The following is a 12442-nucleotide window of genomic DNA, read 5'->3' as shown; positions in this document are numbered from 1 at the left end:
GGTGAGATCAGGTGAATAGGGAGGGCGAGGCACAGGAATTGTGCTGTTCTTGGTCAAATACTGCTGAACTCCCAGCACTGTTTGGGCAGGTACATTGTCAGGGTGGAAGAACCAGGCACCTGTTCGCCACAACTTGGGAAGGTCCCTCCACAATGCAGCCTCTCAAAACAACACTAGCTGGTATGCTGTTGCTGATGAATTCCTAAAACACCTATCTAGAGGAGGAAGCTTGCAATGAAAGGGGTCCAACCTCCAAAAGATAATTCTGGGGGTTTTGGGGGGGTCCCCCCATACAATGTCTTTAAGTTATTTTGCACTCTTCAAATTTTTTTTTTTTTTTTTGAGTTGGAGTCTCACTCTGTCGCCCAGACTGGAGTGCAGTGGTCACTCCCGGCCACCGCAGCCTTGACCTGCTGGGCTCCGGCGATCCTTCCGCCTCAGCCTTCCAAGTAGCCAGAATTACAGGCATGCGCTACCACGCCCGGCTGATTTTTTGATTTATTGTAGAGTTGAGGTCTCGCTGCCCAGGCGGGTCTTGAACCCGGGCTCAGTCATTCCACTCACCTCAGCCTCCCAAAGGCGCGGGATTACAGGTTGAGCCACCGAGCCCGGCTACACTCTTCAAATTTTAGGTAGCTGATAGATATATAAATTCTTTCCTATTTCGTAAAGATTTAATTGACTTGTCCCTTCACCCTTAAAACAGTTATGCCTTCATTTGAAATGAATTTAAATATTCCTTTACATGCCACATATAGATCAGTGAGGTTTTGAAGTTTCATTTGAACTGCTTATACCATCGGCTTGATTCCCTCATTTATATGTATAAACTGCATATAACTAGGAAAATGGCACATTGATTGAACAATAAATCTCTCAAAATGTAGCCATGTATTCTTGAACGCAAGGGAAAAGTCTCTTTGTATAACAAAAAACAACTATGCTAAAATGTTCTAGGAGTTAGAGGGTTAGAGAAACTTGTCTCACAATCACCCTCTAAATTTCAACTTAAACCATTAAAGGTTTGAAAAGCCAAATATAACCAACTTCTTAAATTTCCTTTATCCAATGTAGGGTTAAATATTTAACATTAGTTTAACCACTCAATTTATGAAGTGGCCATATTAGACATTTAATGAATGACTTATTTATTTACTTATTTACATAGCGCACACTCCCAATTTGAGAAAAAAATTACATATTAATTTCTCAAAAAAGATCATCTGAATGTTGCTTTCTGATTTATCTTTCTTTTTTTAAAAGTTGTCAAGCAAAGTTTATTTAGAAAGTAAATTAGAGAGAGACAGTGAGAGAGAGAGAGAGAGAGAGAGAGAGAAGATGCACCTTCCCAAGGTAGTGGAGGGTAATAAGGCTTGATTTATCTTTCATCCCTAAAAAATAAGCTAAAATATTGTGGTGAGGTCAGGGTGGCATGAGAGCAAGGTAGTGTGGAAAGACAATACACAGAAAAAAATATGGCTTTTTAAATTAATTTAACCTGTTGTGCTCCTTGAAGAAAATTTCTAGGATGTAAAATTCATCCATTTATCATTCTGCCACCCAGAAAAACACAGTATAACATATATTGCTTTCATATTTCATAAAATATATATTTAGAGATTTTTTTTTCCCTCTTCTGGAAAGCTGGCTAGGATCTGCGAAAAGAGGAACACAGAGGAAATCCTCCGAGGTTTAATTTTATATCCCCTTTCAAAAAGCGTAGCTGGAGGAAATTTAGCCACGCTCTGAAGAAGACATTATGAAGGCTGGGTTTTTACTTACTACTGTTTATGATCTTAAGCTCTTTAAAACAGGTGAAAAAAATGAACCACTCTTCAACCTGATGTCACTAAAAGGTTAAAAGTTTGGATTAAAAAGAAGTGCTGGCAGTCATCCTTACAACAAAACAAAACAAAACAAATGGTCTTAGAGGCCCAAGGTCTTCTGAAATATTTTCATCCAATTGCTTCATGTGGGACTCCCATTCATAGCAACATCTTGCCTTGTTTTCGTAGCAAAATGACCTGAAACAGATTTTCTAGAACCAGGAAATTGAACTTTGCTTTCTTTCCGCTTGGCATAGTCTGTCACACTGTTTTAGTCTATTGCATGTATTTCCTCAATTTTATTTATAAGGTTTTGAATGCATAGACAGTAACACACACACACACACACACACACACACACACAAATTGAATGCCCATACTGGAGAGCTTTAGATTTACGGAGTCAATAGCGACTATCTCAGATAAAAATTGCCTTTGCCTTATACCTAAAAAATTATATTTGGGATATAATAAACTGAAAATATATTATTGTTTAAGATGAATCTGTTAAAATTGAGGTTATACGTTCAGGCGACTGTCAAAGGATAATTAATTTTTCCATTGTTACCATTAACTTCCAATATTCAATGCAAATATATTTTCAAATTGCATTTTCCATGCTTTTTAAAGAAATATATTCACATAATTTTCCTTCAATCTTGATGTATACTATTGAGATATTTGAATATTAACTGGGGAAAATTAGTTATTTGCCAAGATCAGATAGTAATTATGGAGATAAAATTTACATACAGTGAAGTGCGGCTTTGGCACAAATATCATGATGGTGAATACAGAGCATGTGACTGAGGCCATTTTTTACTTTATACTGCCCATAGCTGGAGATGAGTAGTACATTTTCAAGGCCATTACAGATAGAGACAGAGAGGGGAGAGAGTAGTTGGATACACAGACAAGTGGCTTTGAAACACCAAGAATCATAATGCATTCTTGTGTCACATTTTTAGACAAATTTAAATACTATCTAGTGATTGGTGGTAAATGTTTAGTAACTAGCTCTCTGAAAAAATAAACACATATTGTGTACTTATTTATAGACAAGTTTACTACACATTTTGTTGATATAAAGGATGTTGTACAAAATTTATACATGAAAATATATGCAATATTTTTATTTTATATTCCATAGAGCTAATTGATTTCAACAGAATGTTTTTGTTAATTTTGCCAAACTCTTGTATTTGTAGCTGACTTATGGTTGCAATTGGCAAGTGAGTGTATTGCTTACACTAATGTTGACTGATATTTTTGCTTACGTCAATCAGTAAAACAAAAATGAAAAAAAGAAGGCATACCTGGAAACTTCTCTTGCTTGTTACTGACCTGAGAAACTTCTTTGTAGAATCGGATGACAGTTTTTGAATTTTATAATAGACTCTTAATTTTTTGTGCTACTTATAGTGTAACAGTTAAAGACAAAACATATTTTAAGCTGAATTGCATTATTAATATTCTCTCCATCATTTTCTTACGTTTATACCAGAGGTTGGCAAACTATAGCTGGTAGGTCAAATCCAATTTGTCTCTTATTTTTATTTCATTTTTCTTCATTGCATGATGGAGTACTACACAGCCTTTTTTTAATTTAAAATTTTATTTTATTTTGGATTAAGGGGTATATATATAGTTTTGTTACATGAGTATAATGCATGATGGTGAGGTTTGTGGTTCTACTGAACCCATCATCTACATAGGGAACATGGTACCCAAAAAGTAGTTTTTTAGTCCTTGGCCTCCTCTCTCTTTTATGTCCATGTGTGCTCAGTGTTAGCTCCTACTTAAATCTGAAAACATGCAGTACTAGATTTTCTATTTCTGCATTAATTCAATTAGGATAATGGTCTTCAGCTATATCTGCGTTGCCGCAAAGGACTTATTTTTTTTTTATGACTGTGTAGTGTTTCATTTTGTATATATACCACATTTTCTTTACCCAATCCTCTTGTGATGGGCACTTAAGTTGACTCCATGTCTTTGCTATTTTGAATAATGCTGCAATAAGCATATGAGTGCAGGTATCTTTTTGGTAGAATGACTTATGGTCCTTTGGGTATATACCCAGTAGTAGGGTTGCTGGGTCAAATGGTAATTCTCTTTTTGTTCTTTGAGAAATCTCCAGACTGCTTTCGACAGGGGATGAACTAGTTTACATTCCCTCCAAGTGGATGTAGACATTCCCTTTTCTCTGTTTTTTTTATTTTTTTATTTTTTAATAGTAGCCATTCTGATTGGTGTGAGATGGCATCTCATTGTGGTTTTGATTTGCATTTCTCATACGATTATTTATGTTAAGCATTTTTTCATGTTTGTTGGCTACTTGCATGTCTTCCTTCGAAAAATATCTGTTTATGTCCTTTGCCCACTTTTAAATAGGGTTATTTGTTTTTTCCTTGTCAATTAGTTTAAATGCCTTAAGTGATTCTGGATATCAAGACTTTGTTAGATGCATAGTTTGAAAATGTTTTCTCTGTTCTGTAGGTTTTCTGTTAATTCTATTGACAGTTTATCTTGCTGTGCAGAAGCTCTTTAGCTCATTTAGGTCCCGATTATCAATCCTGGGTTTTGATGCATTTGCTATTGAGGTCTTAATCATAAATTATTTGCCTAGGCCAATGTCCAGAAGACTATTTCCTAGGTTTTCTTCTAGGATTTTTATAGTTTGAGGTCTTACATTTAAGCCTTTCATCCATCTTGAGTTAATTTTTATATATGTTGAGAGATAGGGGTCCAGTTTCATTCTTCTGCATATGGTTAGCCTTTTTTTCCCTGGACAATTTATGACTAGGGTATCCTTCCCCAATGTTTATTTGTGTTGACTTTGTCAAAGATCAGTTGGCTGTAGGTGAGTACACCAACTCTCTATTCTGACTTATTGGTCTATGTGCCTATTTTTATGCCAGTACCATGCTGTTTGGATTAGACACCCTTGTAGTAAAGGTAGAAGTTGGAAGTAGGGTAATGTGATGCCACCAGCCTTTTTGGGGGGGCTTAGGATTGCTTTGGCTATTTGGGCTCTTTTTTGGTTTCATATGAATTTTAAAATGGTTTTTCTAACTCTGTGAAAAATGACACTGGTAATTTAATAAGGATTGTGTTGAATCTGTGGATTACTTTGGGCAGCATAGTCATGTTAACAACATTAATTCTTCCAATTCATGATCATGAAAGATTTTTCCATTTGTTTGCACATCTGTGCTTTCGTTCAGCAGTGTTTTATAGTTCTCATTGTAGATATCTTTCACCTCCTTGGCTAGTTGTATTCCTAGGAGTATTATTTTGTGTGCAGCTATTATAGCTGGGATCACATTCTGGATTTAGTTCTCAGCTTGAACATTACTGGTGTGTAGAAACGCAACTAATTTTTTATGTTGATTTTATGTTTCTGAACTTTATTGAAATTATCAGGTCTAGTAGTCATTTGGGGGTATCTTTCAAATGTTTCTATGAATAGAATCATGTCATCTGAGAAGAGAGATAATTGGACTAGGATAGCTGAAATTTCTTGTTGATTTGAACCATTTATCAACATGTAATGCCCTTTTTGGTCTTTTTTTTTTTTTTTTACTGTATTGGTTTAAAGTCTGTTTATCTGATAGAAGAATAGTGATCCCTGACCTTTCTTGTTTTCCATTTGCATGACATCATTCTCTATACCTTTACCTTAAACCTATGGGTGTCATCCCATTTGAGATGGGTCTCTTGAAGATGGCAGAAGGATGAGTATTTTTAAAATCCAATTTGTCACTGTAAGTCTTTTAAATGGGGCATTCATTGCCTCTTGTTTTTTTGTAAATAAAGATTTGGGGGCACAGCTACACTCATTCATTTATGTATTGTCTACAGCTGCTTTTTCACTACATAAAGTCTCTTCTATAATAGAGTTGAGCAGTTGTGACAGAGATTATGTGGCTTGTAAAGTCCAAAATATTTACTGTCTACCTCCATAGAGAAAAAGTTTTATGACTCTTGAAGTAAATTAGCACTTACCAATAAAACTCTCTGTGGCAATGAAAATATTCTTTATCAGCTCTGTTTGATACAGGAGCAATTTAGCTACATGTGTTACTTGAGTACTTGAAACAAGACTACTATCATTGAGGAGCTAATTTCAATGCTATTTAATTTTAATTAATCTAAATTTACATAGTCATATTTTGCTAGTAGCTGTGTTATTAAACATCGTAGGCCTAGATCGTCAACAAAACCATGAATTATTCCCTGATTTATAGCATTTGCTAAATTCCAAGGTATAAATACACTGACTGTGACCAAGTTCAAGTTAACAATGTGGCATCACTGAACAAGTTGGGAAGAAATGTACATTACTATATAATATTTTTATCACACAGTTACGACATGCATTAAACTCAAGAGCATAGATAATAGAAAAATATTAATACATAATTAAGAAATGATAAATATTGAATATCTATTACTTTGTTTTTATTTAATTTGTTTGATTATAAGTTTATATAATTGAATTTCACAGTGAATTGCCTAAATCTGAAAAATATAACAGTTGTCTTTCTCAAGCCAGTAAATGTGGCTTCAATAGTTTACTGAGTGGTTAAGTGAACACATCATGCTCTTTCTTACTATACATACATATAACAAATGGAATTTTTTAAAAAAGTATTAAGGAATCAAAGTAAGGGAAAGATAAAATCAAAAGCGAACATTAGTCTGAAACTTGGTTTGTGATAGAAATGGATTTATGTCAAAGGCACAGCATTTCTAGTTGCGCAAAGAGAAAAGTATCACAGAAGCATGGCGCTTACATAGTAGGGATTTATTTATTTATCTATTTATTTATTTATTTATTTGAGTTGGAGTCTCACTCTGTCACCCAGACTGGAGTGCAGTGGCCGCTCCCGGCCACCGCAGCCTCGACCTGCTGGGTTCTGGCCATCCTTCTGCCTCAGCCTTCCAAGTAGCCAGAATTACAGGCATACGCTACAACGCCCTGCTGATTTTTCGATTTATTGTAGAGATGAGGACTCGCCTGCCCAGGCGGGTCTCGAACCCGTGGGCTCAGGCAATCCACTCACCTCAGCCTCCCAAAGGTGCGGGAAAGGTCAGTGGATCTTTGAAGGGATTTCAGAAGGAGAATGCTCTCAATTAATATGCAAATTTTCTGTGAATATATAAAATCATTTTCCCAGGAATATGTCGACAACATTTCAGGAGGGTTGGGAAATCATGCTTTTCAGAAACTGAATATTAAAGCTGTTAGTCTCCCTCGAAAATTAAATAGAACATTTGTGGATTGAATATGAGTTGGGACTAAAAGCATAAATCTGTTGGATACCAAGTCTGACATAGATAAAAGCAGATAAGAATCAGCCTGCCAAAAAATAGAATTAATTTAAGAGTCCCATCTGAGGATGGGCAGAAGCCAGTATCATAACCTTGAAACTATTTGAAAAGCAAAAAATTCATAGTACTGAAAGAATCATAAAGACTTCAACACAAAGGGACACAGAGATTAAAAGTATGAAAAGGAAAATGACAAAGATATAACAGATAGAATTAACAACTCATAGTTCCGTTTAAAATTTTAGAAACAGAAAATAGAATAAAAATTCAAAAGAATGAAAATTAAGGATTTTTTAAAAGAGCTAATTGCAATGGGTATACCTAAGAAGGATAAATGCCCTAAATATTTAAAGAACAACAAATCAATAATTGGGAGAAGTTAAACAAATATAAACAAATAATTAAAGGAAATTAACCATTTATAAACACAAAAAGATGTTTCATTTCAGCAACTTTAGGAAACGCCAATCTAAATCATGTGATGTCATTTTATATTCATAGGATTGGAAGAAACATCATGTTGGTCAGGATATGAGGCAGGAAAAACATTCACACTGCCAATTGCAAAATAAGTGAAGAGCAATTCAGTAATATCTTATACTTGAAGATGCACACATATCATGACCCAGCAATTCCACCTGCAGCCTGAGAAACACATAGACAAGAGTATATACAAGGAAGTTCTCTGCACATCGTAACAGGGAAAAGTTCACACACTTACACAGGAAAATAAATAATTATGGTTATATATTTTATATTCCTAATATGAGATATACATATCCATCAAAAAAATAAACTATACCTACACATACCAACATACATCAAAATTTTAAAATAATGACAGGAAACAAAGCAAATTTAGACTATATATTTATTTGTTAGATTAGTTACATCTGGGTAAAATGAGAGAGCAATCCAATAACAAGAGGACAAATGGACAATTCTACTCTATGTATAATGTGTGTTTTTTTAAACTTGACACAAATATAACACAAACAAAATTTATTAAATATAGGTATTTATTGCATACGATGTACATTTCTGTTTAAATATTTTACAATTTAAAAACGATCTTAAGAATTCAATCAATTTTGTTCTGGAGATAAATATCTCAAATTTTCTGTAATTATTGGTTAGCTTATGCCATTTTGCTGGCTCAGGAATACCAAAGAATAATAAGGTTGAATATATTTCATATAACAGAATGTTAATTTTTCAATTTATTTACTATATTTACCTTAATTGTCAATATTGTCACAGTAGATTATATAACTACTAAGGACAATTTCCATTTTTAACTGTTTTTACATACAGTAAACTTCTAAGTATTTCTTTTTCTATGCATTTACTGCACATTAGCTTAAAAAATTTTTTGTCACACTTGTTTCTGTTATCTTATCATTTTTACATTAAAAATAGTGTGAGAAGGATTTTCAGTTATGTGAATCTAAAGTCCTTTGGGGGTAAATTTTCTTTTAAGTTTTAAAACAAAGTTTATTACAGAAAGAAAAGAGGAAAGAAACAAAGACATGGCATGGGTGAGAGAAACCGCCTAAATTTTCTTAAATTTAAGTGTAAGAAGATTTTTTGGTTGCCTTTTTATTCAGAATATTCACTAAAAAGACATTTTACAATTAAATTGCATTTAGCACCCTTTTCAAAGCCACGGCTCTCACAGAGCATGCCTAACCTTGAAGATGAATTGCCTAGACTGAATTGGCTTCCCTAATCATTCTGCTTTTAAATTTAATCATGAAGAACTCCATGTACTCAAGAGTGCTAAGAACTAATGATTGCCCTGAAACTGTCAGCCTCCGTGACTGACAATTTTTCTTCTTGTGAGATGAGGGCATCACATTGCTTGTTGAATAAAAGAAGGAAAATCAGAGTTAAGTGAGATTTTCTTTCAAAATTAGGTTATATTGTTTCTCTAGATCTAATTATAATTGTGATTGCTTAAATCTCCTCTTCAAAATTAATGAACCAAATAATAATAAAGGCGTAAGAATACTCAACTAGGACACTGGGATCATGATATCAATTCTGCTGCTAACATGGCTATATAAATCTATATATATGCATATATGTATGTATAAATATGCCTGTAGCTTGGATGAATTCTATAATTTTCCAGGCCCCAACACCTTCATTTTTTTTTATTTTTATTTTTATTTTTTAGAAGCACACTACTAAAGTTAATTTTATTTGTTCAAGGGCTCATGTTGCAAGCATTAAACCAAGCGTTAGCTTTGACTCTGTAAGCATGAGCTTTGATCCTTGATTCACATATTAAGGAAGGCAAAAGCAAATGAGATCCATGTACCTGGATGAAAGTTGAAGATTCAGGGTTAATCATATTGTAATTTTTATATTTCTACAGCTTGGAACTACATAGTCACAGGCCTTTTAGGTCTTTCTGAATGTCCCACAGTGTATCTGCACTTTTCTTGAGCTGACCAACTTCACTGTCCTTTAGCTTCTAGTTAGTAACACTGGTTAATCCTTGAGCATGGAGGATACACGGAAGGCTCAGGAAGACTTCATTTTCGATGACATTGTTGAGACTGGATGAATCCTGGATAGATATTTCAACATAGATTCAGTAAGATCAGCTACACTTAATCCAATAGCCCAGTTGCTATATCCCTTTAGTTTGGTGACTTCATAGGCACTTTCACCCACCATCTTATGCACTTCCTTCCAATTTTCACTGTCATTGTCAGTTCCCATTTCTGGATTCGATGCCTGAAAAGAAATACCTGCCATGTTCACTCCACTCAGCACAGCCACACTTGAGTCGCCATGTTCTCTCAAAACCTATCCATGGCAGCTGCTGGGATGAATGCCAAGTTTTTCAGCCATAAAATCTAGCAGAACCCAGGTTACATCCACTTCCAATCACACGATGCTTGGGTAATCTACTTAGTTTCCAAGTAGTAAATGAATAAAAGGCCACTGGGTTGGCCACAATTATGATGCAATCAGGACTATACTTGACAATCTGAGGAATAGTGAATTTGAAGACATTAACATTTCTCTGCACCAGATTGAGATGATGCTCCCCTTCTTGCTGACGCACTCCTGTAGTTATCACCACAATCTTTGAACTGGCGGTCACGGAGTAATCTTTATCTGCCACGATTTTAGGTGTCTGAGGAAATAAACTCCCATGCTGCAGAGCCATCATTTCTCCTTTAAGCTTATCTTCCAAAACATCCACAAGAGCAAGTTCATCAGCCAGAGAATTTCCCAGAATGCTGATTGCACACACCATACCAACTTGTCCAACACCCCCTCCAGTGATCTTTCTTATTGTTTGGGACTGTCACCTCTTCTTCAGCAACTGGTGCAATGAGTTTTTCCTTAAGAGTTGCCATTGTGCACAGAAGGGTACTCTGGGGACTGCTGCAATAGTCCTGCGAAGCCAGAGTCCAACACTTTCTTCTTTAAATTGTGAATGCACAACTAGACAATTTTGGATGTCTCATTCAGTTTTGTTTCTTAACTGGAGAGGTGGAGCAATTCTGAGCGAACTAAAGATTTTTCTATCCAGTTGATGAGTCAAAGTAAGCATTTTATCTTTGACAACTTTTTCTCTACAAATATGTTGACTATTCAGCATTGTACCTAGCAAACAATCAAAAGTAAAAATTATAGTCTATTTTTACAGAAATGTTTCTTGTGATCTTCCCTATTCACTATTCTTATTTTAATTGCCTTAATTCAGACCATAGGCATATTTTTTCGTGAACTGTTGAATTTTCTAATGAATCATGCTTTTCATTCCTCTGCACTTTATGTAACTCCAACATTTCCAAGGTGTTCCTCTTCATGGAAAAGCCATGATTTTATAAACTTGAATGCCTTCTCTTGGTTTTGAGGTTAGAGTCTAATCTCTATATAGAGTCTTCATCTTCCCCAATCTAGTTTTCCTATTTTTCTAGGTTGATGTTTTTGCCCATTTCTATCTTCTTTCATATCTTTTTGGATACCACCCTCCAAATCCAGAGAAGACAAAACAGTAAAAACAAAGTTAAATCGATCATGCATTTTCCCCACTTTGTGCTTTTGACCATGCTGCTACTGCTGATATATATATGAATATAAAATCTCCTTTCCCGTTTCTTATAGGTAAAATCCTATTTGTTTATTAAGACCCTATTGAAATACCAATCTTAGGAAAGCATCCCTGAATACCCTGGAAGAAAAATTCCTCTCTCCTTCATCTGAAATCCTTTCCTAGCACTTTTATGTATCCCTATTTTAGAACTTAACACACTGAATTATGTTTAGTTGCCCATATCCATTCACTGGTAGATTATGTGCCATTCTTTTTCTTTATCCATCCATCAACAATTTAGATTGTAGGACACAGAGTTGTAAGAACTTATCTTAGGTTTCAAAAAGTTTATTGTCTATGTGAGGAGTCAGACTTTAAGAAAATTTCAATTTGGAAAATGGGACGTTAAGTGTGTGGTAGGTAATAGTTTCTGCAGAGAATACTTTGGAAGGAAGAGAAGTAAAATCAACCATATAGAAGGGTAGGAATTATATCTAGGGATCTTCCCTGGCTGAGGTAGGCCATTACCATATTCACTACTCAGAGTGGCATATAATGAAAGCTCATTAAAGGTTATTAAATACCCTGTATTTAGGGCATATGGAAGCTTATTTTCTCTAGCGTGTCGGGTAAAGAAAGGCTACAGGTAGTGAAGGCATTTCAGAGATATGAAAACTCTGGTGGGAATGGCACCAACCATCTCCCTTCAACTAGATTCCACTGAAAAGAGGTCAATTTTGCACGCTGTGAAGGCAGAGAAAGTAACCCCATACAACTGGACTGACGAGGCCAGATAATCTCATCCATAGGGCTCTCCCCAGCGCTCCCGGTGCCCCATCAGACATCCACGGGAGCAGGAGAGGCAGCATCCTGCCTAACACCCCAGGTGAGGGCTGAGGCTGGTGCAACCCAGCCTGGAGGAGGCTCACGTGCCTCCTCCAGGCCCCCACCGGGAGACAGCGTGATGGACCGATTGCACCTGACTCATTTTCCTAGAAAGTGCCGACTAGCTATGGAACGCGCTAGGTGGTGGGAGCGCCGCGGTCCCACAGCCCTCCTCCGCGGTCAGCCTGGCGGCAAACTCTCCGCCGGAAGCCTCGCTCCGCGGCGGGGGACCCGCGCCTACAGCCCAGACGCGCCGTTGCCAGGTAACCGCTGCTCCCTCCGCCGGGTCTCCGGGGGTCAGGCGCCTCTTCCACCTCCCCCCTCCCCTCCCCTC

At 36.1% G+C, this 12442-nt stretch overlaps 1 protein-coding gene and 1 pseudogene across 1 annotated transcript in view; both read right to left on the bottom strand.

The window, feature by feature from the left end:
- The window catches only part of SPATA4 (spermatogenesis associated 4), a 210127-nt gene that overhangs the window by 58016 nt on the left and 139669 nt on the right, over positions 1 to 12442 (bottom strand). The window lies entirely within an intron of this gene.
- LOC103255620 lies at positions 9559 to 10540 on the bottom strand (annotated as a pseudogene).

This window comes from Carlito syrichta, unplaced genomic scaffold (genome assembly GCF_000164805.1).
Source record: "Carlito syrichta isolate Samal-C Ts95f unplaced genomic scaffold, Tarsius_syrichta-2.0.1 Scaffold288314, whole genome shotgun sequence".
In the NCBI taxonomy this organism is placed as follows: Eukaryota; Metazoa; Chordata; class Mammalia; order Primates; family Tarsiidae; genus Carlito; species Carlito syrichta.
Note: the sequence above shows the minus strand (reverse complement) of the source record. Positions and strands in the feature narration are given on the sequence as shown.